This window comes from Schistocerca gregaria, chromosome X, assembly GCF_023897955.1.
Source record: "Schistocerca gregaria isolate iqSchGreg1 chromosome X, iqSchGreg1.2, whole genome shotgun sequence".
NCBI lineage: Eukaryota > Metazoa > Arthropoda > Insecta > Orthoptera > Acrididae > Schistocerca > Schistocerca gregaria.
The window spans coordinates 165,956,047-165,982,581 of NC_064931.1; the positions used below are offsets into that span (position 1 = coordinate 165,956,047).

Sequence of the window (26,535 nt, forward strand, 5' to 3'; positions counted from 1 at the left end):
TTCAAATCCCAAAGAAAGCAGGTGTTGACAGATGTGAAAATTACCGAACAATCAGTTTAATAAGCCATAGCTGCAAAATACTAACACGAATTCTTTACAGACGAATGGAAAAACTGATAGAAGCCAACCTCGGGGAAGATCAGTTTGGATTCCGTAGAAATACTGGAACACGTGAGGCAATACTCACCTTACGGCTTATCTTACAAGAAAGATTAAGAAAAGGCAAACTGACGTTTCTAGCATTTGTAGACTTAGAGAAAGCTTTTGACAATGTTGACTGGAATACTCTCTTTCAAATTCTAAAGGTGGCAGAGGTAAAATACAGGGAGCGAAAGGCTATTTACAATTTGTACAGAAACCAGATGGCAGTTATAAGAGTCGAGGGGTATGAAAGGGAAGCAGTGGTCGGGAAGGGAGTGAGACAGGGTTGTAGCCTCTCCCCTATGTTATTCAATCTGTATATTGAGCAAGCAGTAAAGGAAACAAAAGAAAAATTCGGAGTAGGTATTAATAAAATCCATGAAGAAGAAATAAAATCTTTGAGGTTCGTTGATGACATTGTAATTCTGTCAGAGACAGCAAGGAATTTGGAACAGCAGTTAAATGGAATGGACATTGTCTTGAAAGGAGGGTATGAGATGAACATCAACAAAGGCAAAACGAAGATAATGGAATGTAGTCGAATTAAGTCGGGTGATGATGAGGGAATTAGATTAGGAAATCAGACACTTAAAGTAGTAATGGAGTTTTGCTATTTGGGGAGCAAAATAACTGATGATGGTCGAAGTAGAGAGGACATAAAATGTAGACTGGCAGTGGCAAGGAAAGCGTTTCTGAAGAAGACAAATTTGTTAACATCGAGTATAGATTTGAGTGTCAGGAAGTCTTTTCTGAAAGTATTTGTATGGAGTGTAGCCATGTATGGAAGTGAAACATGGACGATTAATAGTTTAGACAAGAAGAGAATAGAAGCTTTCGAAATGTGGTGCTACAGAAGAATGCTGAAAATTAGATGGGTAGATCACATAACTAATGAGGAAGTATTGAATAGGATTGGGGAGAAGAGAAGTTTGTGGCACAACTTGACCAGAAGAAGGGATCGGTTGGTAGGACATGTTCTAAGGCATCAAGGGATCACCAATTTAGTATTGGAGGGCAGCGTGGAGGGTAAAAATCATAGAGGGAGACCAAGAGATGAACACACAAAGCAGATTCAGAAGGATGTAGGTTGCAGTAGGTACTGGGAGATGTAGAAGCTTGCACAGGATAGAGTAGCATGGAGAGCTGCATCAAACCAGTCTCGGGACTAAAGACCACAACAACAACTACACCTGAAAAGTAAACTTACTTACTTACTTACTACTGGTAACTAGTATAATGGTTGCCCTTCCTGAACAATTAAAATTAACCTCACTTTGGTAGCAATTGTTGTTGCCAAATGTGTAACAGTAAAGCATCCAAACTGATGATCATTCCATGCAGATGTCTCCAGAATTCAGACAGAATCATGTCATCATGCCTCTCATTGTACAGGACCTGTGTGAGCCTTTGACCCATTGATTTTGTGCAATGTGAAATAAGCACCATCATGAGGGCGTTGTAGGCCTGGTGCAGGGAGCGTCATAATATAATGTCTAACACTACTGAAGTAACATGTTGATCAAGATTACTGGTCACCAAAGTGAACTATTCAAAAGAGCCAATAATTTGCTGTTACTTGAAAATGCTCTCCATTTACTGCAAGTAAGTTTTCAATTGACTGGTTGCAAACAGTGGGGCCTGAATTTACAAAGACAGTGTGGGAGGACTGCAAAAGCTGATGAGTGGATATTTCTGTTGATCTCACATGTGGTACCAGTGAACGTGAAATGACTGGAAACATGTTCACTCTGAATTTGATGTCTTATGGCACTGTTGTAGTTATGTGTGAAGCATTGTTATGTGATTATGTCACTGCGTCCAATGTCATGACTAGTGTGTTTGAAACCGTGATGTTCCAAAGTGGATCGGTGTGTGGCACGGAATCTAGTGGTTGAAACACAGGAGGCGGGCAATGTAGAATCTGTATCTCTTTTTTAATGACCTGGACGGCACCACTGATGGAATGTATGGTGGTATGCCTGACGGTACTTATCTATGCCAATTGCAGCAGATAACCTATCCACAAGAGCAGAATTGCTTCTTTGGGTTCACAAATTATGTAAGAACACTATCACCTACAAATAATACATTCACGGACTAATGGTGTAATACACTGAGGTGTCAAAAGTTATGGGTTGGCTCCTGATATCATGTTGGACGTGCTTTTACCCGGAGTAGTGTAGCAATATGATGTGACACGGACTCAATACGTTGTTGGAAGACCCCTGCAGAAATATCGTCCCATGCTGTCTATAATTGCGGGTGCTCCTTTTACACTAGTTTGTGCATGAACTGACATCTCAATTATGTCCCATAAATGTATGAAAGGATTCACGTTGAGTGATCTTGGTGCCCAATCATACACTTGAATTGTTCAGAAAGTTATTCAAAGCGACTGCAAACAATTGTGGCCTGGTGACCAGGTACACTGTCATTTATAAAAATTCCACCATTGTTTCAAACACCAATAGCTGCAAATGGTCTCCAAGTAACTGAACATAAACATTTCCATTCATTCAATGGCTGGTCCAGTTGGACCAGAGGAGCAAGTCCATTCTATGTAAGCACAGCCCACACAATTATGGAGCCACCGATAGCTTGCACTGCGCCTGAAATTTGCTACTGTTGAAACACTCTTGACACTGCGGATCTCGGAATACTGAATCCCCTAATGATTTTTTAAGTGGAAAGTCCCGCACATCTAGCAGCAACTACCATTCAATGTTCAAAGTCTGTTAATTCCCCTCATGTGGCCAAAATCAGGTTGGAAACCTTTTCGCATGAATCAATCAAATGCAAATGACTGGTCTGCTAATGCAATGGTCTCAGATACTCCACTGCACTGTTTACTGAACCTGAAAAGCCCAAGCAGTCAGTAACAGAAACAAAGTACTTGTTTAAGAGGTTTGCAACATTACATGCATTTGTCACCAAAGTCTCATATATTTTTAGAGCTATCTGTTCCTCTTCCTTTTTGGCCCTACCTGTCCCTGTCTGCATAAACAAGGCAAAAAAGACAAGATAATTGTTTTACATGTCTAACTTGCTCTACTCTGTCTCTTCTCCACAGGATGATTTGCCCTGCAAAAAGTTTTAAGTTTGTTTATTTACCTGGCAGCTGCAGTTAAATGTTTTGCAGTACCATAGTGAATTCACAAGTAAGATATTTTCTTCGCTACAACAACCATGTACACAACAAAACATATCCTTAACTGTAGGCCCACTTCCCACTCTCTTCACTTGCATATAATCAGCCTGAATACCTTACACCTCATATACATGCATGTAATCAACCTTAATGCATCGACATCTACACATAAACAAGTCATTACAAGCAGAAGGCAAAAAACAACTGTCATTATCCTGAACAAGTGGCTCAAAGCATGTTTTACAATTATTTATCATTTCTTTCGGGTCACATATAGACTTGAATTCAGCACTCAGTTTAAACACCTATGCTCTAATATACAGCACTTTTAAACTGCGAGTATGATAGACATTGTCCACAATCTAAACTCATAGGATGTACGAGAGAGAGAGAGAGAGAGAGAGAGATATGCAGCAGTAAGGCACCAGAGTGGTAAACACATGCAGAAAATTTCTATTATAATTTTAATTCTCTACTAGTAAAGTTAATAGCAATGTTACTTCCGGGGTAATCAGTGAATGTTTTGGCAAATGGAAGGCAAGGTTGGTCATAACATTAGCAGATCAACAGCACGCTCTATTAGAAATTAGAAATTAAACTTTTCTTCAGATGGGGGCAGTCTAAGGGACCACTGTAATTTTTGCCAGATTTACTACTAGTCATACTTTGAATTCTTGCTCTATCATGTCAGAAAATGTAGCTGAGACACAATTAAACATTACAAAGGGCTTATAAATCATATTCTAAATACATACATGTACTGCACTATGTGGTAATCTACTTGACTGTGAAGTTTACACAAATATATTTCTATTCCATTACTAGAAATTTAAAGCCCCATAATGAAATTCAATTCACAATTTCTATTGACTGTTTTGATGAGATGAAATTTTCTCTCTAGATTAGATTAAGTTTTTGTTCCATAGACACAAAAGTGACATGACTCTCATGGGCGTGGAACATGTCACAAAGTATAACATAAAAATTATAGAACATATGAATGCAACACTCACTTCCCCAATCATTTGTCAGGAGATTGTCATAATATGTGAACATATTACAATAAACTGGAACTGCTAATATTTACAGAATTCATACACTATCAGAATGAAGCCTAGTTATAAATATCTGATAAATTTATCATCATACCTAATCTTAACTATTGTGACTAAGTGTTGTCAAAACAGTAATTTTTACATAAGCTGGTCTAACTATCCCTGTTAGAATATTCGTCTACAGAGTAGATGAGTTTCCTACCAAAACGCTTTTCAAACTGTGTGTAAGCTCTAATTTATCTGTACAAGGTTTTTAATGGTTGCTAGCAGTTAACTGAATCTGTGTGTTCCTGAATATTGGGCGCATTTTTGGGTCAAGGTACGTGATTTTAGGTTTTTATGCACACTGTTCTTATCACTAGTATTGATACTATATATTAAGCTATTGGTTGTAGACACATTATTTTCAACCAATTTCATAAAGGAATATACTGAGAAGCAGTGGTTAGAATATCCGATTCCTTGTGTCCACTACTACAATAACATTGTCTCGACTTCGAAACTAAACACGCTGTCGTTACGTACTGACAAGTCCTTTGGCGCTGCTACACTGACAGATAATGACAGGAATTGGCATAAGCGCGGAGGGTGTGCAAGTTATCCATTCGTAAACTGTTATATTTTGCTGCTATAAGAATAGCGATAACCACGAAAAGTTTTATTCAATAGAAACGGTTATGCCCAGAAGTGATTGCTTTCGGTTGAAGAGATTGGGGAAGCTCCAACATTCCTGCTTGTTACGCTCGTTGAAATTGTGTGGGTTAATCAATATTATTATCGTAGTCGTCATTACGACTATGGTCCTAAGCTCAAAAGGATCTCTCCAACTATTTTATGTCGATTCTTTTACGGCTTCTGCGCTTCGCCAACCCTCCTCCTTTCTCCGGGCTTGGGACCGGCAACAGCAACTGCAGAGCTACTTAATTCACTCCAACAGTAACTGCAGGCGGAGTTAAAGTGGTTTCCCACACCAACATTTCAATTTCTACGTTCACACTACAAACAAATTTACGACAAGTGCTACTGATTCCAACTCTGCTGTACATTGAATTTCTGAATCAACTGCAACATATAGGATGGGGCCCCTCCACGCCCGCACCAACGTGGTGACCAAACCAAAAGTTCTACTGTCACCTCCGTATAACATGTTAGTTTTTAGAATCAGGAGTCACAGGATGCAGGCTGTGATGTTATCCATGCGTCTGGGTAAGATTACTCATTTACATGGTCCATCAGGAGATAGAAGTGGTCGAAAGCGATTGAAGGGTAGCGGTTTTTAAGGGCAGAGGGAAAAAAGTGCCAAGGCAAGCGCCAAGGGAAAAAAACCTCTGCGATAGTAGGACGGGTAGTAAGGGCAGTAGCGGATTACTAGCTGCGACAGCGCATGCAAGGTGTGGTTATGTTAGTGCGAGGTATCGTGCATCGTTACCGTTGTCGTTGCTGGCGCTCGTTCCAGGATCTGCTGCTGCTGCGTCCCTGAAACATGACATTGTCATCATATATTAGTGGGCGATCGGTCATAGATCAGCTCACAGTGTGGGGGGTGTGTGTGGCTGGTTTGCGTGCTGTGTGCAGTACGGTTTCCCTGCGATTGCCGGTATTTCGGCGGGTTAATCATCTGGGGTTGCCAGTAGTAGCTGAGTTGCAGGGGCTCGCCAGTACTGTCATGTTAGCGTGCTATGGACCATAGATGTTTAGTTTCGTGCTAATAGTGTTTTTGGTCTATTATGTTTCCATCTATGGTTGTGGTCGTAGTTACCCAGAGAAAGAATAAACGGGTTACGCGACTGTCTCGTGTTTCTGTATAGTCGTGTGGAGAGTTTTTGGAATACCTGCAAGATGGTATCTAGCCGATATTCCCGGTGAAGGTCCGCGGTGCGCGTGTAGCGCGGAGCGTTGCTTATGATTCTGAGTACTTTGTTCTGTATGAGCTGCAGACGGCGCACACGTGTGGGCGCAGCGTATCCCCAGACGGGAGCAGCATACGTCATCAGAGGTCTGATAAGTGTGGTGTACATGGACCTGGACACCCTCCTATTCAGTGTGCTACGCCTGTTAAGCATAGGGTAGAGTTGTTTGAGCCTCGCGTTTGCTTTGTTGGTCACGTGTTGGATGTGGTCCCCCCAGAGTAGTTTCCGGTCCAGCCAGACACCGAGGTATTTGACCTTCTCTCGGAAACGTATTGGGCGTGCGTGTAGTGTTATTTGATTGCAGTGTTGATGTTTGCGCAGTTGTTTCGGTCTTCTGGTGAACAGAACGGCTTCGCACTTGTCGACGTTTACTCTAACACGCCACTTCACCAACCAGGGCTCTGCCGTTCTGAGTGCGGTCTGTAGTCGTGAGTTAATGTTAGACGGCTTCCAATCTTGCGCTAGGATGGCAGTGTCATCCGCGTAGATTGCCATCGTCGTGTTATGTGTATCTGGGAGGTCGTTAATGTAGAGGTTAAACAGTAAGGGCCCTAGGATGCTTCCTTGGGGTACCCCTGCCTGTATACCGTGTCGTGTTGATTGTTTGCCCTGCACGTCAGTGTTGAAACTCCTGTCCGTGAGATATGAGTGTATGAGACGTACGAGCCCGTCGGGGAACCCTGCGTCGTTTAGTTTGCGTATGAGGCCGTTGTGCCATAGACGATCGAAAGCCTGAATCAACTGCAACGTCGAAGAGCCGCTATTTATAGGCTACAAGATTGACGCGCACAACTATCGATAGTTAACGAGTGTCGAACCATTGCAAAGACATTTATTACGCTTGTATTTCCATGGACCTAGTTTTCGGTGAGTTAGTCAATTTACTTTGTTTTGCAATATTTGTAAATATGTAATAAAGCGAGACAAGTACAGTGTTTGGCGGTGAATCGCACAAGACTTTAATGACAGCGAAACAAGGGGAAGTGATATAATTCTCAGAAGTTACCACACCCATTTGAAGGCGTTGTGAGTATAAACTTTGAAGACGAAAGTTTTGGCCAGCGGGAAGATCTGTGTTTGTTATTGTTTTGATAGTATATGCTTCGTGGAAGTGTAGTGCTAACTCCGCGATAGGCTTAGTGCTGTTCCGATTTATGAGATACGAAAAGCAGAACGCAAAATGGGTTGCAAAATTGTTGGAGAGAGAATAGGAAACGTAATATACTTTGACATTCTGGGAGTTAAGTAAGTTTATCAGTTAAAATTATTGTGATTAGCATATCGTATTTTCCCGTAGAATATAAATGTATAGGATTTATTTAATACTGTGTCGTATGTGCTCAAGCTGCAAGTACAGCGTTGTACTGAGAACGTTATAAACTGCAGATTTAGTTTCATAGTTGTAAGCTTATATTAAAGAGTAGAAAGCTATCTTGTATGCAACTTAGTACTGTTTATATGGTTGTTGGAAGGCTTCTTGAAAGTTAACTCTCATTCAAACGTTTTGAGTTGTTAAGTAGTGAAGTTCTTGAAGTTTATTTTCAGTCCCTGAAGCCTTTAACGATGAGACTTGCTAAAAGCAGAAGGTGACATGCAGCTAAACAGTAGATACTGTGAGAGATTTGCATTTGTAAAACAGGATACTGAAGTAGCAGGTAAGGGTTTATGCGAATGTCTCGGCTTACATTCAGAAAATCAGCGTCTGTTTATTATTAATCTGAAGTACCAGTCGGGAGTAAATGGTTTAGGGTGTAAGTATATGAATCTCAGTGTTAGAGTAGACAATTTTTAAATCTTAGCTGCGCTGATTAAAAAGAATATGCTGTAGGACAGACTGAATAAGACTGTACTGTCAGTCTTGTTTGTGGGCCAGTACAGTGAGATGTATTTCTAAGTGCAAAGCAGGCAGTGCTGACCTTTTTGGGTTATACCAAAAAGATGGACACACTGAACAAATGTTCCAAAAGTAATTAAGCTTCTTTCTAGATAATGTAGTCCTGTTTTCTTGCCAAATGGCAGTCATTGCCTCATCAATATTTGTGAGGTGGAAAGCGAAAAGAGACCCCCTTTGGAGAATTTAGGATTTTGAGTTTTTGTAGTTTTTACATTCAGCGTTAAATTCTGAACAACCCGTAAAATAAATCTATTTCTATCTCTAAATTTGAGGCAGTTATGGCAGGTTGAATATTTATGACATAAAAGAGGTGTTTTGAGATATGGCCTTTTAAAGTTTCACTTTATTATCATTGCTTAACTTTACATATTTAATAAACAAATTCTGCATATATATTACACTTAAAATGTCTTTTGTCAAGTGGTTTGGAGATTTCTTTTTTTAATGAACACTTCACAATAAGTGGATTACTCCCTGAGACGTATATCACATCAGAGTGTAAATACATTTGAAACGAAATAAATTGGCCCCTTGTTGAGAAAAATATTACAAGCCCTGTGCTTATTTTTTTTTGGCATAATATTGATATTTTTACACTATGTTATGACATCTTTTTGATCAAATTTTGATCCTGGAGCTATGAATGGTGCTAGAACCACGAGAAATTGGAAGCCACAAATCCTACAAAATACACTCCAGGAAATGGAAAAAAGAACACATTGACACCGGTGTGTCAGACCCACCATACTTGCTCCGGACACTGCGAGAGGGCTGTACAAGCAATGATCACAGGCACGGCACAGCTGACACACCAGGAACCGCGGTGTTGGTCGTCGAATGGCGCTAGCTGCGCAGCATTTGTGCACCGCCGCCGTCAGTGTCAGCCAGTTTGCCGTGGCATACGGAGCTCTATCGCAGTCTTTAACACTGGTAGCATGCCGCGACAGCGTGGACGTGAACCGTATGTGCAGTTGACGGACTTTGAGCGAGGGCGTATAGTGGGCATGCGGGAGGCCGGGTGGACGTACCGCCGAATTGCTCAACACGTGGGGCGTGAGGTCTCCACAGTACATCGATGTTGTCGCCAGTGGTCGGCGGAAGGTGCACGTGTCCGTCGACCTGGGACCGGACCGCAGCGATGCACGGATGCACGCCATGACCGTAGGATCTTACGCAGTGCCGTAGGGGACCGCACCACCACTTCCCAGCAAATTAGAGACACTGTTGCTCCAGGGGTATCGGCGAGGACCACTCGCAACCATCTCCATGAAGCTGGGCTACGGTCCCGCACACCGTTAGACGTCTTCCGCTCACGCCCCAACGTCGTGCAGCCCGCCTCCAGTGGTGTCGTGACAGGCGTGAATGGAGGGACGAATGGAGATGTGTCATCTTCAGCGATGAGAGTCGCTTCTGCCTTGGTGCCAATGATGGTCGTATGCGTATTTGGTGCCGTGGAGGTGAGCGCCACAATCAGGACTGCATACGACCGAGGCACACAGGGCCAACACCCGGCATCATGGTGTGGGGAGCGATCTCCTACACTGGCCGTACACCTCTGGTGATTGTCAAGGGGACACTGAATAGTGCACGGTACATCCAAACCGTCATCGAACCCATCGTTCTACCATTCCTAGACCGGCAAGGGAAATTGCTCTTCCAACAGGACAATGTACGTCCGCATGTATCCCGTGCCACCCAACGTGCTCTAGAAGGTGTAAGTCAACTACCCTGGCCAGCAAGATCTCCGGATCTGTCCCCCATTGAGCATGTTTGGGACTGGATGAAGCGTCGTCCCACGCGGTCTGCACGTCCAGCACGAACGCTGGTCCAACTGAGGCGCCAGGTGGAAATGGCATGGGAAGCCGTTCCACAGGACTACATCCAGCATCTCTACGATCGTCTCCATGGGAGAATAGCAGCCTGCATTGCTGCGAAAGGTGGATATACACTGTACTAGTGCCGACATTGTGCATGCTCTGTTGCCTGTGTCTATGTGCCTGTGGTTCTGTCAGTGTGATCATGTGATGTATCTGACCCCAGGAATGTGTCAATAAAGTTTCCCCTTCCTGGGACAATGAATTCACGGTGTTCTTATTTCAATTTCCAGGAGTGTAGATTACTGAGATCCCATATTTTGTAGTTGCCGAACGACTTTATTTTCTGTTCATAAAAAAAAGTCTGAATGGGGTTAAAGGCACTTTAACAAGAGCATTTACGTCTCTTCTTTTTTCACTGGAATATTTGTTTGGTCAGGTTCTTCTTTAGGATCCTTACTTTCGCTGACTTGAGTTTCTGGTTCACTTCTGAGCCTACCTCAAGACATGTAATGTCGTTGTACTTCTCTTTGCAATAGGTCCTGATGTTTTTAAAAAGGTACTGTTTTCGTTGTCGTGTCAGCCCTGGAGGAATTACTGCAGCAGGAAACCCTGTGGGTCCATTGTCATTGGGGAAGATGCGGTGCACAAATTCATTTCCATCAATGTCCAATTTGCAGTGTACTCTACCTTTGTAGCTAACGTTGAACTCAAAGTGGTTGTATTTAGTTATGTGAGGTACTTTGTTAGCTTTAACATCCTTCAAGAAATTTAGCCAGCCATATGTATTCACAGCAACTTCACCTATTTCATTTCCAACAGCAAAAGCTGAGTTAACATGTGTTGTAGATGAAGATTTCTCAATGCAGTCGGCGAATTCTTGTATGGAAGAGATATAGGTGACCCTAAATCTTTTTTTTAAAAGTCCAAATGCCCAGTCATGTGCAAATTTCGTGTGACCTGCTGGCATTAATGACAAAACAATACTCTTATTTATGTTATTACTGATTCTCCAAGCAAGATATGCTAATAAGATATTGTTCTTGTTCGGACCTACACAATTGTTAGCATGGATTAACATTGTCTTCTCCATGAATGTAGTTTTTCAAGTAGTTGTGGAAAAGACTGACAGCAACGTTGGATCCCATTGTTGTTCATACACTTTCTGGGAGTAGATAGTTTACTTGTTTGTTCACAGTCTCACACATAACCCCAAATATTCCTACTCTGAATGGAACCAATAACTAAATAGGTCCAGGCTGCAACGGGTCACTGGGTATGTGAACCTGCTGGGCCATGTCAAAACTGTAGTGTACACAACTTCTATCACCATCTTCAAAATTTTCCATGGTCTTTTTGATAGTTCCCTTATAAAACACACTTTCTTTTGCAACAAGTTGTAGATGGGACCCCATTTTTTTCTATAGTTTCCATTTCAGTTACTTCAGGCACTGAAACCATTGCAGTTCCAGAAGTGAAATGCTGTTGACAAAATGCACAGAGATCTGATTTGGGCTTCATGACAAATCATCTGTAAAGGAAGCCTTATAAGTTTCAAATATTTTGGCTTTATTATCACTTGAAGGTAGAAGCTTGAAATTTGCTTTATACTGAGTGCTACTTCTGCCTGGTAAAATTATGGCGTGTTGTTCTGCGTAATTGTGTAAAAACCTTACAACAAACTCTGAATCAGAACAATAAATCACATTCTTAGGATGTTTTCTTGCATTACCATGAGCTTTGACAATCAATCCTGCATCATTATACATTTTTGTTACAGCGCTTCAGTCTTGTAATTTTAATATTGTTGGAAAACATGTAAGTGTTTGTACAAACTTGCCGACCTTTTACTGATTATTTATTTCGTGATTGTTTCCTCTCAGTTTGTACTTTATGTTTACGAGCTGTCAAAGAAGAATCTGAAGTTCCACACTGCAATTGGCCTAAAATTACTTGATCTAATGTGTTGACATTGTTCTCATAATGATCAGTCTCAGCACATTCACGATGCATTTCCAAATATTCATCAACTGAACAGTAATTTCAACATCCTTCTTTGCACCTGCAACCTGCTTTTAAAAACTCTGAAACGAGAGCATGGTCTCTGTCAGCATCAAAAGAGTCAATTAAATTTATGCAGTCATCTGTTACTACCAGGTCAAAGTCTTCAGCACCATCATTCTCATCTACAACGTGATCACTATTAACATTTCGTTCTATTTCAATAACAACATTATCAGTAACATTATCGTTGTTACCTAATGCTTCATTTAACTTTGGAATGTCTTGTAATAAAGAAATATGAAATAGGTTAACTGACTCATCACCTTGAGGTTCCAGTTTCTCATCACTTGATTCGTTTCTACTTGGCATCCTTTCAGAAAAATAATCTTGAAATACTTCGTAAACTTTTATCATATAAATCACCACCAAGACAAGTATCGTTCAGTGCTTTCACAATTCTATCTCCACACATTGCATACTTTAAACTGAGCAAGCTGTAAACATTAATTTGTTACATCAGCTGTCGGCTGTTCTTTAAGGGCTACCAACTATACATTGGCAGTATCTGTAGGCATTCGCAAAAATAGGACCATGTGTGTTTGGAGTTATTGAAATCAAAAAAACAGTTTTCTTTTATATGAAATTACTCTGAGCTCCTTAAAATGCTTCTAAAATTTAAGAGATGCCATTTTGTGAAGTAGTGCATGTATAGCTGCGATATTTAGAAAAGGGACCTCTTGCCGAACCAATGTTATTTCCCGATAACGACAAGAGGTCTCTTTTTCCGATAGTTTTTAATGATGTACTTGACGTTAGTTGCATTCAAATAAGTTTCAAATTAATATGCACCTGTACAGAATGAAGTAAACTATTATAATATATAAAAAACGAAAATTGATATTTTACACATTATTGAATGTTTTTGCTTGTACTGAAAATTTTACTGTTCCGACAAGAGGTCCCTTTTTGCTTTCCATCTCACATTTACTATCTGATGCTACTGTCACGTTATTTGCTCAAGGTCAGGTGCTGATGCTACACCCATCTGCTTAGACCTGTGACGTACCTGTGATGTGGTGGTAATGTCATGGTGACGTTTGATGTTTCTGAGTCTGTCTGCAACAAAGGAGGAAATCAGGAAGTGCAGACTGTTCTGCGGCATTGGATGGCGTTGTAACCGGAATTTCACTGTGCCCTATCACAGTTGAAGGCACCTGGTCCAGGTGGTCATCTGGTCACCGCAGCGTTGCTGGCACTGCGGGCGACTCCACTGTGAGACATAGTATCCGCTCTGGCGCTTTATCGCATGGCAAAGGCAAAGGCAAAGTGACGGGTGCTGGCATCCAGGGGTGAGAAGAGCAAGGAAGAGGGCCCTGCGGGAGCTGCCTTAACGGCGCTGACACTGGAAACATAGGGCAAGTTGCAGAGACCCCATGGCTAAAGAGACGCATCTGCTTCTGATGCCTGCACACCTCACCAGATGGACCTGATATGACAAATATGGCACGGCCAAGATGACGAAGGATGCACCCTTTCAACCATCGGCGATTGCCGTGGGAATGACAAAAATAGACAATATCATCTGGCAAGGATTTATGGGTCTACTGTGGCAAAGAAACACGGTGTGGGGGATGCAACAAATGCAGAGTTCTGTGAGGATGACCTTGCAGTGATTTACCTGCGAACCACCGTGACATGGCTGCGATCGGTACGAAGACAAAAACAACAGAAGAGCATCCTCACAAGAATGAGAGTCAGTCAATTTAGACATTTACGACTTAAATGCCTGAACGAATCTTTCAGCGGCTCTGTTTGATTGAGGGGAGAATGGTGCTGAAGTTAAATGCTGAATACCATTAGCTTCACAAAAGGTTTTGAACCCTGCAGACACAAATTGAGGTACATTTTCGGTGACAATGACTTGGTGCAATCCCTCTATGCTAAATATAGAAGGCAAGTATTTGATGGTAACAGACAATGTTGATGACATGTGAACAATAGATGGAAAACTGCTAAAAGAATCAACAAGAATTAACCATCGTGTGTCCCAAACAGGAGCAGCGAAATCTAAATGTAAGCTATTCTGTGGCAAAGTTGCCTTAGGCCAAGAGAGAATTTTCTGCGGTGGTGCGGATTGTTTTCTGCACACACGGAACAAGAACAACAAATCTTGGGTATGTCAGCAACAATACCAAACCAGGTACAGTGACGGCGAGCTCACTGTTTTGTCTGTACGATACCTTAATGACCCTGGTGAAAAAGTTGTAGCACAGGTGACTGCAAAGAACGAGGAACAATAACACGAGATTGATGGTTCTCCATGCACAGCAAGATGACACCACGTTGGGCAAAAAGTCGTCTGCACAAAAAAAAGACGAACCAATGGTTCTTCGATCCAAATTTTAGACAAAGGCCTTTGCTTAGTGACATAACGCAAAGCAACACTTAATACTAGGTTGTTAGCTGTTGCTGAGGTTATACGACAAAAGTCAGCAGGAAAACTTTCTACTACATCATCATTTTGCACACCAGTGAACATACAAGCCTGTTCGGAAGAGTCAAACAGCAAGTCTTCAGCTATTGGCAATGGTATGAGTTTGTTGACTATAGTTTCTTTGTGTATATTGAAATTGGTGATGACCAATTTTTCATAAATTTTGGGGTTTTTCATGTCAGTGTGTGGTAATTGTGTTGGACTGTGATTGGTTGGTATCATGGTTATTGATGTACCATCAGAATATGTTTCTGATATTACTCATGTTGGCATGGTTTGGTTTGTTGTACTGTGGTCTATGCCTTAGGTAGAGTAAGTGAAAGTGTGGAATATAGATTTTAGCATTTGAGTCTGTTGCTTTTTGTACAGTGGGCTTTGTTTTTTGGTGCTATATAGGTCAATTTGTGTCATCGGGTTTTGGAGTTGAGTGCGACTACACGATATCAAGACCTTTGCTTGAGGATTATGGGTGAAGTGAAATTTGCAACACCATGTTTTAGAGTTGTATGTTGGTTCCTGGTATCGAGGGCTTTGTTGGAGCTATGTAGGTGAAAATTGTGGTGTTGAGTTTTTTAGCTGTGTATGGGTTGCTGGTATTGTAGTCCTCATTTGAGATACCAAAATTTACAACACCAATTTTGTTGTGTTAAATTTTGAGGATTTCATGTGCTTGATTTCTGGGCAAATATTTGTTCTGCTGTAATGTCATTATTCTTACTGTCCTACATTTGTCCGCGCCCGAAACCACCTCCGTCATTCTGTTCTCCTGTCAGTCCTGTCAGTTACATTCTGTTGTTGGAGTTAAATACTTCAAATGTTATTTATCTTTGTTTGCAGTTGTAATAAGTGATGTCATGGTCACCGTATTGTATGTGCTTGAAATGGTTTAAACCCTGTTGATGACATTACTGTTTAAAACAGGTGGGTGGAGCCTTGATTTTGTTTTGCCAATCTACCTTTTATAATAGTTAGAGCAGTAGATCTCTTTATATAGACTGAATTTGTTCTTCAGATATAGTTTGTGTGTCTAACTAGAAATATTGCTATGTTCCAATGATCATTGGTCTGTTTGTACCAAAATGGTGTAGGTTACATTGGTTTTACACTCTGTGTCTTCATAGTAGCTACTTACAGATTACCAGCTAGCTCACTGGCAGAAAAGTAATAATAATGAACATATTGGTATCTGTCACTGCTCATGTTACTGTGTGGCTGTGAAAAATCAGTTCAAGCTGAACTGTGATCTGCACCATCAATACAAGACAGAAATCTAACTTAGGAATTATATCCTATGGTGTGAAGATATTTGAGAAGCTACCCTCTAACATACAGTGAGTAATTGGTTATATCAGTCAATTCAAAACATTCCTGGTGATGACTGCTTCCACTGCTTATCTTAGTGCAAGGGTTTGATTCCTCCTTTAGATGGATGGCAAGTAGTATGTTGTAAACTGTCCTGTGTAATAACAGATTTAGGTTACTATTTTCTTTGAAAAATACTTTATTAATTAAGTAAATATTAAGTTCCTGTTAAGACAGTCTGCAGCTACCTAACGTAACTGAAGTAACAGCAGCTTTCTTTCAAATTCATTAGAACACTTTTATCTGGCAGAGACATAACTTTTATTAAGCAGTATTGTGATAGTTTCTTGTTAATATAGTGTAGGGCTTAAGCAATGTTTGGTTGTTTACTTGTTCCATAGCCCTGTAAGTTCACATTCTTGGTGGGATGTACAGAACATGGTGAATGAGTAGAAGGTATCACTATTCTTTCGAAATTGTTCTGGTTTATTTATGTCAAGCCACGTTAGTAAATGTATATCTTGTGAAACAGCTGTTAGAATGTGTGACGTTTGCCTGCTTTATTTCTTCCTTGATAGTCCTCTGTGTCGATGTTGTGCATTGTTATACTAGCTGAAAAACAGTGGGTGGAAGCTCAACACAGACTGCTGTAAATGATGTAGCTGATAGTTGCACAATTGCGATTCACAGTTCTTTACTTTCACTGTTCACAGCCTGCCCAATATTACACAATTATATGGGTGATTAACTGTTGGTTAATGTTGAAAAGCCTTATTAATAGGTTGCAGGCAACATCAGCATATGGCTGCAATAGATGCCATTGAATACCTATGAACAGTAAAAACCTAACTAGGCAGTTCTTGCAGAATAATACAATGTGTGTGACACTATTCCTGAAATAAATTGAACAGACATTGTCATAACACACGGCTTATTTGTGTTACACTTATTCCACTGTTAACTTGATGGATTGTTGTTAATTTAACAAATACATAATTCCTGTCTGAAAATCGACTGTGGATTGACTGTCTCAGCACAAAAAATCAGTTTTTTGTATATCCTCACAATAATAGGCACTGTTTGAGTTACAGAAATTACAATTAAAATTTAACTCGTTCAATGAAACTCATAACTCATTCTTTTTAGTAGTTCCTTCTTCCACAAAGATTAGGCTGAATCATTTGTTTAAATAATGAAATTAATATAGTTACACAAACAATACTTTTGACAAACCTGGTAATTATTTTGGAATTAATTAAGGGCTGACTTTCCTAATATGTTTTTGAATAGAGCCAAATAGATACTTTAAGAATCTGAGTAGTTTTTCCTCCAAATGTTTATATTTACTACAGAATTTATATTTATTTATAAGTCAACAATAGAATCTGTCACAAAACAAATACTGATTTCACCCTATAGCAAAAATTTAACTAGGAATGGTCAAAATAAATTAGGAAATTAATTACATATACAAAAGTAGGCACAAAATTAGACCTCGTGCTATATTCCTTAAGACGGAGGGCCAACATTTCTCTTTTATGGAAATGCAGATTATATTCATACATGTAAAGATAACTAGGCAAAAATTAAAATAAAAGTAATTTAAGGAGGCAGGTGGAAAAAGAAGAGACGAAGTGGAGAGATCCCAGCCTGCTTCGTTACAAATGCTTAAGGCCTTGAAGATGCACCTATAAAATGACTCTTGGTAAACACTAGCATCACTGTCTGCAGCTGCCCATTTACATTGTGAATGCAACATGTTGTCAGATTAGCTGATTATATGCTTCACCATTTGACAGCTTAATATTTGCTGAAATGCAGCAGTTTTCACTTCATAGGTGCTTCATTGGCAATGGAGTGGTGTACTCTACACAGAAAATTCATGTTACTAATCAGTACATACTTAATTCTTTTCTAATTTGACATACGGTGATGTTATTCTACTTATGTTTGTTCTTTCCACTCATTCAGTGTATCTTTGATTTATTTTCAGGAACGCATCGCAAATTCGGTAGTACCACAACAGAATGACTACAGGAGCGAAATGTACATCTCGCCACTCCAAATTGGGGCCCAGCTCATCGTCAGACTGCAGACCATATCTAAGCTCTTATGGGGCGTGATGGTTACAGAAACATCCGCCAGCTTGTCACAAGGTAGTAACGTTGATGACTGGGCTGAGGATGCTGTTTTGTTCAAGACTAACCCACATCTCGTTTTGGACAATCCCTCCACCACTCCAAATGCTCCACAAAAAACTAAGGCTTCATCATCATGAAAGATTGCCCATCAGGTCTCGAACATACAAGGTACCGTGGCGAATAAGTTCCGCTGCCATCGTTAGCCTGATGTTCCTTCCATGGTGTGGCCAAGAAGGGGAACAATTTGGCGTCGCACTTCTGTGTATTGAATTGAACTTGTGATCGCCAAAAGACTGCTAGTGTTTCACCACTACCAGCAAGAGATTTTGGACTATGCTTCATCGCGTGTCAGTCTCCCTGATGCCACCCACTCAGACCAGGGGCACTACCCACAGGTGCCACCTAGCCACAGCAAAGGCCACATGGCAGGGCGGCCATTGCCGGATGTCCGGATGCCCCAGGGGGATGGGTATCTACCCCTTGGCATACGTGTGGATTTAATGGCACAGGCATCAGCAGAGTGATCCCTGTGTGGTCAGGGGCTACAACCAACACGGTACATGGTGGACCCACCACGACGAACTGGCTACCATTCTGGATATCGGGTGCAAAGAAATACATGGTCATCGTCGACACAGAAAGCGACACTGCACAATTCATGGTGGAAAACACATCCAGGAAGGTGTCCTCGCCCAAGAGATGGGGAATAAGCGGGACTGAGATGCAACAATGAGGAAGTGGGCTAAAGATTTCAGTGCACGATGGACATTATGCACCATGTAAGGCTCCCTTCCCCAATTGGCTTGATCTTTGGGAAAATTTTGAAGAATGGAGTTCAAAACCATACAGGGGACTGTAACATAAAGACCGAAACATGGGAAACTCCTTTTAATTGCCTCTTATGACAGACAGGAATACCTCTGGCCTATTCTTATCCCTGGACGTGCAGGGCGAGAACCATCAGTGATTTCACCAAAGCAAAGATGACTGATGTGAATCTACTACTTACTATCTAAACAGTTTGGGGATGACTGCAAGAGCATAGGAGATTTAGATTTCTGTGTGAACTTCATATTGTAACGGGCAGTGAGGAAGAGGTTTGTACATCAGCTTGTGGTTGCATGAAAGGAGCATGAGGACCTTACCAAATATTAAGAGAAGCCAAAAGAATGGCCATTCTCAAGATTCTATAAATCAAAATATTTACCTGAAAGACATGCTGAATTTGATATGAAATGATTAATGTGAACATATTTATTGTGTAATAAAAATGTTTTCAAAGACAAATGGCACCAAAAAGGACATCATTAACACTATTATTCTACAACAGTAACAAAAATAAATACTTAGTTATGTATTTGCCTCATTAATTCTTTTTATATTTATATTTGTATTTAGTCATGGCGTATTAAGACCAACACATTTTCACGTTTCTAGAAGTACATTTCAAACAACTTCACATTTTAAAATTTGTGAAAAATTTCCCAGGTTACAGGTAATCAGTTTTTTTGTCATTATGCAATTTGAAATGATGCTTCTCAGTTACACATTGTGGACAATTTCATAAGACAATGAATTCACGGGCAATGAACATAAGTACATTCTCTCATAGAATGCCTTATGGATCTTTGGCATTAGTATCTAACTGCATAGATAGTATACTGAGCCAGATATAGCTTACTGTTGATGCTATTTTTAATGTTGCTGGAAAATATTACCCTACAGGTAAGTTCTTAAATATGCATGGCAGTCTTGTTCCAATTTGATGAGCATTTGGATGCCAATTTGAATTTCATTCGTCTCATGCAACATCGACCACAGTGACATGCAGAGAATGCATGTACATCATAATTATCTAATAAATAAGATCTTTCATGAGACTTTTAGGGGTGCCACTGAATGTGATGACGGCTTGTGGAAAGGAATCGTTTATTTTTCAAGGTAACTGCCACAAGATGTACATTCTTCCCAGACTACTCACCGTGCCATTTCTTCCTGTGTGGACTTCAAGGGCAAAGACCATATTCCTTGATTTCTAACAACCGAATTGAGAATGTGCGCCACCACAGTTAATGAAAATGGTAGATTATATCTGCTAGAAAGAACTTGGGGGGGGGGGGGGGGGGGCTAAGACTTCAACACCTGTGATGTTTCTAATGGGTCTCATACCTAGTACCTCATACATTTCAAATTCTCATTACAGAGATAATGTCAGGATAACGTATTTCTTTGTTTATGGCCTTCCAGAACTTCCAGTTTCTGTTCACTTTATACCATGAAGTGAAAGAAGTCATAGGATACCCCTTAATATATTGTCAGACCACCTTCTGCCTGACGTAGTGCAGCAACTTTATGTGGCATGGATTCAGCAAGTCATTAGAAGTTCCCTGCAGGAATATTGTGCCATGTTGCCTCTACAGCCACCCATGATGCTAAAAGTGTTGCTGATACAAGATTTTGTGCACAAACTGACCTTTTAATATTGTACCATAAATGCTTGATGGGATTCATGTCAAGTGATTCAGGTGGCCAAATCATTTGCTCAAATTGTGTAGAATATTCTTCAAACTAATCATGAACAATTGTGGTGTGGTGATATGGTCAATTGTCATCCACAGAAATGATGTCCATAAATGGTTTGCAAATGGCATGCAAGTAGCTGAACATAAACATTTCGTCAACCATTGATTCAGCTGGACCAAAGGATCCAGTCCAGTCTGTGTAAACTCAGTCCACACCATTATGGAGTCACAAACTGCTTGCACAGTGCCTTGTTGATAACTTGGCTCCATGGCTTTATGGGGTCTGCACCACACTAGAAACGTATCTTCAGCTCTTACCAACTGAAACAGGGACTCATCTGTCCTGGCTACAGTTTTCCAGTCATCTAGGGTCCAATCAACATGGTCATGAGCCTAGGTGAGGAACTGCAGTCTATATCGTGCTGTTAGCAAAGACACTCCTGTCGGTTGTCTCCTGCCTAGCCCATTAACACCAAATTTCACCATGCTGTCCTAACATACATTCATCATGTCCCACAACAATTTCTGAAGTTATTCCATGCAGTGCTGTTTGTCTGTAAGCACTGACAACTCTATGCCGCATTTGTCAAGAATGTACAACAAGTTCATTTAATACTTTGTTCTTATCTTCCTCCCTCATTCTTTCTTCCTCTTGCCTACTAACACCTTATCTTTGCAAAAGTGAAAATTATGCACTGAGACACTGGAATCTCCATTAATATGACGACTGCCATGAGGTTATAGCAGAGCCCCACCGCTAACACTGTGTGCCTGGTTTGGCCTGGTGGTGGAACATCCGTCACTATGCATGTGGCAGTCAGCATGTTAGTCACACACACTATTAAGACTTCTTTTCATTTCTTCCCCTCCTCTCCCCTCTCCACTTCGAAGGAACTATACATCTCTTAACGGAAGTTCCTTAACATTTTTCTTCATCCTTGCCACTTATTCTAATTTTCTTACTAACATGTATGTCAGTGAAATGGATGATCTTGAAACCTCCACCACCAATTAAAATTTATTCACAGTGCTAAAAAAATAATAATAATAATAAAACGACAGTTTACAATGCTTCCACTTCAAGATGACAATCACTTGAAATGATGTCATGTAGCTGGCCACACATCGCATGTCTTAAAGAAGTTAGACTTCACATCTTGCAAGACTGGCACTGAACTTCAATTAATTTCCTCCTGAATTTGGTCCTTCATTTCCTGGGTGGTGTTTGGTGGGTCCACTGGAAGATCTGAGATTTCAAATGACCCCAAAGGAACAAATCACATACTGGAAGGTCAGATGACCAGGAAAGATGTTCTGTAGCATATTAATGGAATGCTGCAAGGTATGGTCTTGTTGGAAGAATGTCTAAAAGTTACAGGAAGATCAGGAAGTAGGCACATTAGGGTGTGTTTCACTATGTGAACATAATGTTTTGTATTCATGGTACTGGCATTAGCACAGTTGTTTTAGAAAAAATAGCACCCAACAGTTCCAAACATTAATATACTGCACCACATCACCACTTTATGACTGAAGTTGTGTTTCATGAAGCATTCCAGGATTTTCACATGATCAGTTGCTGAAGTTTTGCTTGTCAGCAAAGTCTGACACCTCAACATTCATGGTCAGATTGTTGCACAGACATGGGTGGTTGTTAATAAACCCCAAAAAATTCTGGTGAAAGAATAGTATTTTCAGGAGCTCATTTGCACCAGTTTTTTGCACTATCTGAATTCTGTATAGGTAGTTTTCCAGTTCTTTGTGCTATATTCACCACACACTGCAATCTGTTGCGTCAAGTTTCAGCACATGCTTTTGTGCAGAATGCCTGGAATTTCGTCTGAAGGCTTCTTCCATTCTTGCAACATTCTCTAGTGTACACATCCATTTTCACTTCCATCCCTCTTTTGCACCTCATCACCCATTTCCTCAAAGTTCTGTTACTGTACTTTGATAGCATGTGCTGATGGGACAGTGGCATGACTTGCGAGATTGTGATGAGTACGAAAAACACACTGCATAGCTGGTAAGTTGTCATTTTTGTAAATCACCTTTGTGGCAACAACACATTGTTCACTGGCCCATGATGGCATCTCCACTGAACTAAAATATCAGGGTCAGTGGCAACACTCCTGTTTTGTGATTCCCATTTCCAGTGCTGCCAAATCTCTCATTTCACTGCCGCATCTGTTGTTTGTTATTTTACCTTTCATATCCAAAGCTAAAGAACCAATGCATGTGTATATGACATTGATAAGTGCAGCAAGTGATCTTCAGTGGTTTCAGTTGTAGTTTTCATGTTCATGTTTCATTAATATTCCTGACGCACACTTAATTGTGAGATCATAATGCAATGGACAATATGGAGATACTACTATACCTGAAAAATAAACTTACTTCCTTACTACTTTATTTTCCAAGAGGCTAAATTACTGCCTCAGATTTTTTTTTTTACAAGTAGTTAGCCAAGTTTGTGTCAAATGTTATCAAACAGTATTTTTTTTTCCAAAGATTGTAGCCAATGGATGATACTCTAAGCCAATATTGCAACTTAAGTTTACTCTCTGCACAGGGCATTGCATTACTATGAAATAAACATAAGTGACCATGCTCAACTTACAACCTTACTCTTCCTTCTTCTCTGACTTTTGAACTATGAAAATGAAATGTGCATATGGCATAATTTGGCAGGGATACCCTTTCAGGGAGTTTGTCAGCTGCAAGTTGTTTTAGTTGATTTCATTTTGATGACTTACATGCTGGTAATGATGAGGACAAAACAATACCCAGTCCCCAAGCAGAGGAAATTGCTGACTCTGCTGGTAATCAAATCCAGGCCCCTTAAATGGCATTCAGCCACACTGACCACTAAACTATGAAGGTGGGAGTGAACTATGAAATGCAGTTAAAAAAAAGTTCATAATTGAAGTATAAAAATTTTCAATTATATACTTAAAATAATTAAATAGACATCACTTTTGATTATAGATCTTCACAGTTATTAATTTACAAGGTTTGGCCACAAAGCAAGTTCCATTTGGTTATATAAAACAAACGTGCACAGACACAGAAAAAATATTTCTTGTAAAAGTCTACAACTGTTAAACTAATTTTTTACATAGTTTCTAAAATTTTGTAGGCACTTGTCATATGTGGCACAAGTTTTTGTATGCCTTCTTCATAGAAGGTTGCCACCTGTGTATTCAACCATGTGGTAACGTGTTCTTTTAGCTTGTCATTATCATTGAAGTATTGACCACCAAGGACAGATTTTAGGTGTAAGAAGAGAGGTAGGAGCAAGGTCCGGGTTGTACAGAGGATGACCAAAAGCATCCCAGTGAAATTCCCATAAGAGCTGTGAGGTTGGGCATTATTGTGGAAAAAAACACCTTTTGACAGTAATCCTTGGCGCTTGTTCTGTATTGCACAGCTCAATTTCTTGATGGTCTCTCACTAATCATGTGCATTGATTTCTTACCACGAGGCCAATCAATCAGCAAAATGCCTTTTCTGTCCCAAAAAACGGTGCACATGACTTTTAGAGGTGTCACGATTTGCTTAGGCTTAACCTTTGTTGGGGATGACGTGTGCCTCCATTCCATTGATTGCTGTTTTGTTTCAGGGGTGTCTTACATTACCCAAGTTGCATCCCCCATGACTATCCGAGAAAGAAAACCATCAATTTCTTCATTGTAGTGTGTCATAAACTGAAGTGCACTGCCCATCAGTTGTTTTTTGTGTTGTTCAGTAAGAAATTTGGGTACCCAACATGCGCAAAGCTTCCGAAATTTCAGTTTTTCAGTAACAATTTCATGAATTAGTGATAGTGAGATTTGCAGAACTTTCATAGCAAGAGCACTAAGTGTAAACTTATGGTTGTGCTTAATCTTCTCTTCAATTGTGTGAACCAGTTCATTGGTAACCACAGATGGGCGTTCACTCCATTCTTCATCGTGAACTTGATCACGTCCTTCATTGAACAGTCTTCTAACCATTGAATCACTCATAGCATTTTGTCCATAAACCTCACAGATTTGCCAATGAATTTCCTTCGGTTTAACTTTCTTTGCATTTAGAAAATAAATCGCAGATTTGATTTAACACGCGATGGCATTTACAATTACGGCTGACATTATAAAGAAGCACTACAAAGCACATGATGGCAGTAGCAATTTGAAAATGGCTTACATGTGTTCTCATTGAGTCAGAGTAACTGCCGTGCATGCTCGGAATTGCGATCGTAGCACTGCCGCAGATAGAAATAGCAACGGAACTTACTTTGTGGACTACCGTCGTATTATTCAGTGTGATCATTTACAGATACAGAGTGGATGAAATTATCATGACTAGACTTTTGAAAGTATATTTCAGATTTATCTGAATCAACTATGTTTCTTTATAGTACTTCTACGTTTTTAAGAAAAATAAGGAAATGTGATCCTTGGATTATCTTAGAAGAGAATCATTTACAATAAGCACGGTAACTACACGCACCTCAAGTGGATGGTCATTACTACAGTAGCAGCAGCAGTGCCTGAATGATAAATTCTGATTTAAAGACACTGTAGTTAGGTAACTATTCCACATTTAATTCCATTCTTTGATCTGTCCAGCATTCATGGTAAGTACATCTCAAAAACAACATTGTGGTGTACATACAGAATGGAAAAAGCAGGGTTAGTAGCCCTGGGGGGGGGGGGGGGGAGATTAAAATGGTGCTTCTTTGGAAACAGCTCATACAAAATAATACCAGTTTTTAAATTTTTCATAAAACACACTTTTTAAACCAAATATAGCATCACCAGGTCCTTCAGTGGCTGTGAGGAAGTACATGAACAATGGTACAGTTTTAAGAAAATCTGCATGTGAAAGAAATATTTTATGTACATCATGTTCCTAGCCAAGCATGTTACTCACATTCACTATCCATCGGAACTGCTAAAAACAGTTAAAAGTTCAGCGCACAGATTATTTCTCGCTGATAAGTTCAGCAATATTTACAGTTAACAGTCACTCAAATAGCTTTTTATGGATTTAAAATTTTTATTCAGTCAGAGGAACACTACAGTTTGTTTCTACATCTTATGTTCTCAACGTCTCAAACTATTTACTGACAACAGAAGTAAAATAATCTTGAATTATGATGGAAATAATTTTTTTTCAAGTCTCTGTTTGTTTTTACAGACATTTTAGCCCATGAAATATTTCATACTTCAGCTAAAGCCAATGACTGATATAGAAATATCTAGTAGCTGTTAAACAAAATATATAACAGAAAAAACAAATAGAGTCATTAAGATGAAAAGCTTTCCTCATGCAGATCTTGTCAAAGAGTAGGTCTGCCTATCACATTTATGATGGATTTACTAATAACCTCACTTGTTTTACTTTTATCCATCTGAGGCCCTATTAATAATAAATTTTTAAAAATGAAAAAATGATTTTTGATGAACAATCAATATTAGTCTTCAGAGAAAATAATATTTCAATAATTTACTTGAATTTGCAAGAAGAGCACCAAACTTCTGCCTGATACATAATACCTACAGTTAACAAATGTCACTGTACAGATTATAAACCAATTTATAATAATAATAACAACCTTTCACACAAATAAGAAGATGTAAGTAATGTCATTATGTTGTGTCATAATTAGAAAAACATGGCGTAAGAGCAAAAAATAAAAGAATTAGAAACTATCAAAGCAAGTTTGTTCCCCCCACCTTTCAATAGGCAGTTACATTTTAAAATCAAAGGTTTACTGTCAGTCATGAATCACAGCAGTTTGACAGTCTCCAGATTATCATGGTTTCCAAAGTTGCTAAGGCTGCATATGATATGATGTGTTATTTGTTCATTAATTTTCATTTTATTAACAATGAATCATTCTTTGATGTCAAATGTGATTGTGTTTTCGAAGTGACACACACACACACACACACACACACACACACACACACACACACACACACACACACACACACATGGTGTGTGTGTGTGTGTGTGTGTGTGTGTGTGTGTGTGTGTGGGGGGCAGTCATTCCTCACAAGGTGACTCTGCTATTGATGAACAGGTTTATATTGATAATAGGTTGGTGACCATAATGTTCT

At 39.9% G+C, this 26,535-nt stretch overlaps 2 long non-coding RNA genes across 3 annotated transcripts in view; both read left to right on the top strand.

Annotated features, from left to right (window-relative positions):
* The window catches only part of LOC126299261 (uncharacterized), a 717,934-nt gene that overhangs the window by 201,050 nt on the left and 490,349 nt on the right, over positions 1–26,535 (top strand). The gene's annotated exons all lie outside the window — the stretch shown is intronic.
* LOC126299271 (uncharacterized) lies at positions 7,506–19,190 on the top strand. The gene is made up of 3 exons (XR_007552771.1): positions 7,506–7,909; positions 15,298–15,381; positions 17,756–19,190. It is a non-coding gene; the product is annotated as an uncharacterized LOC126299271 (long non-coding RNA).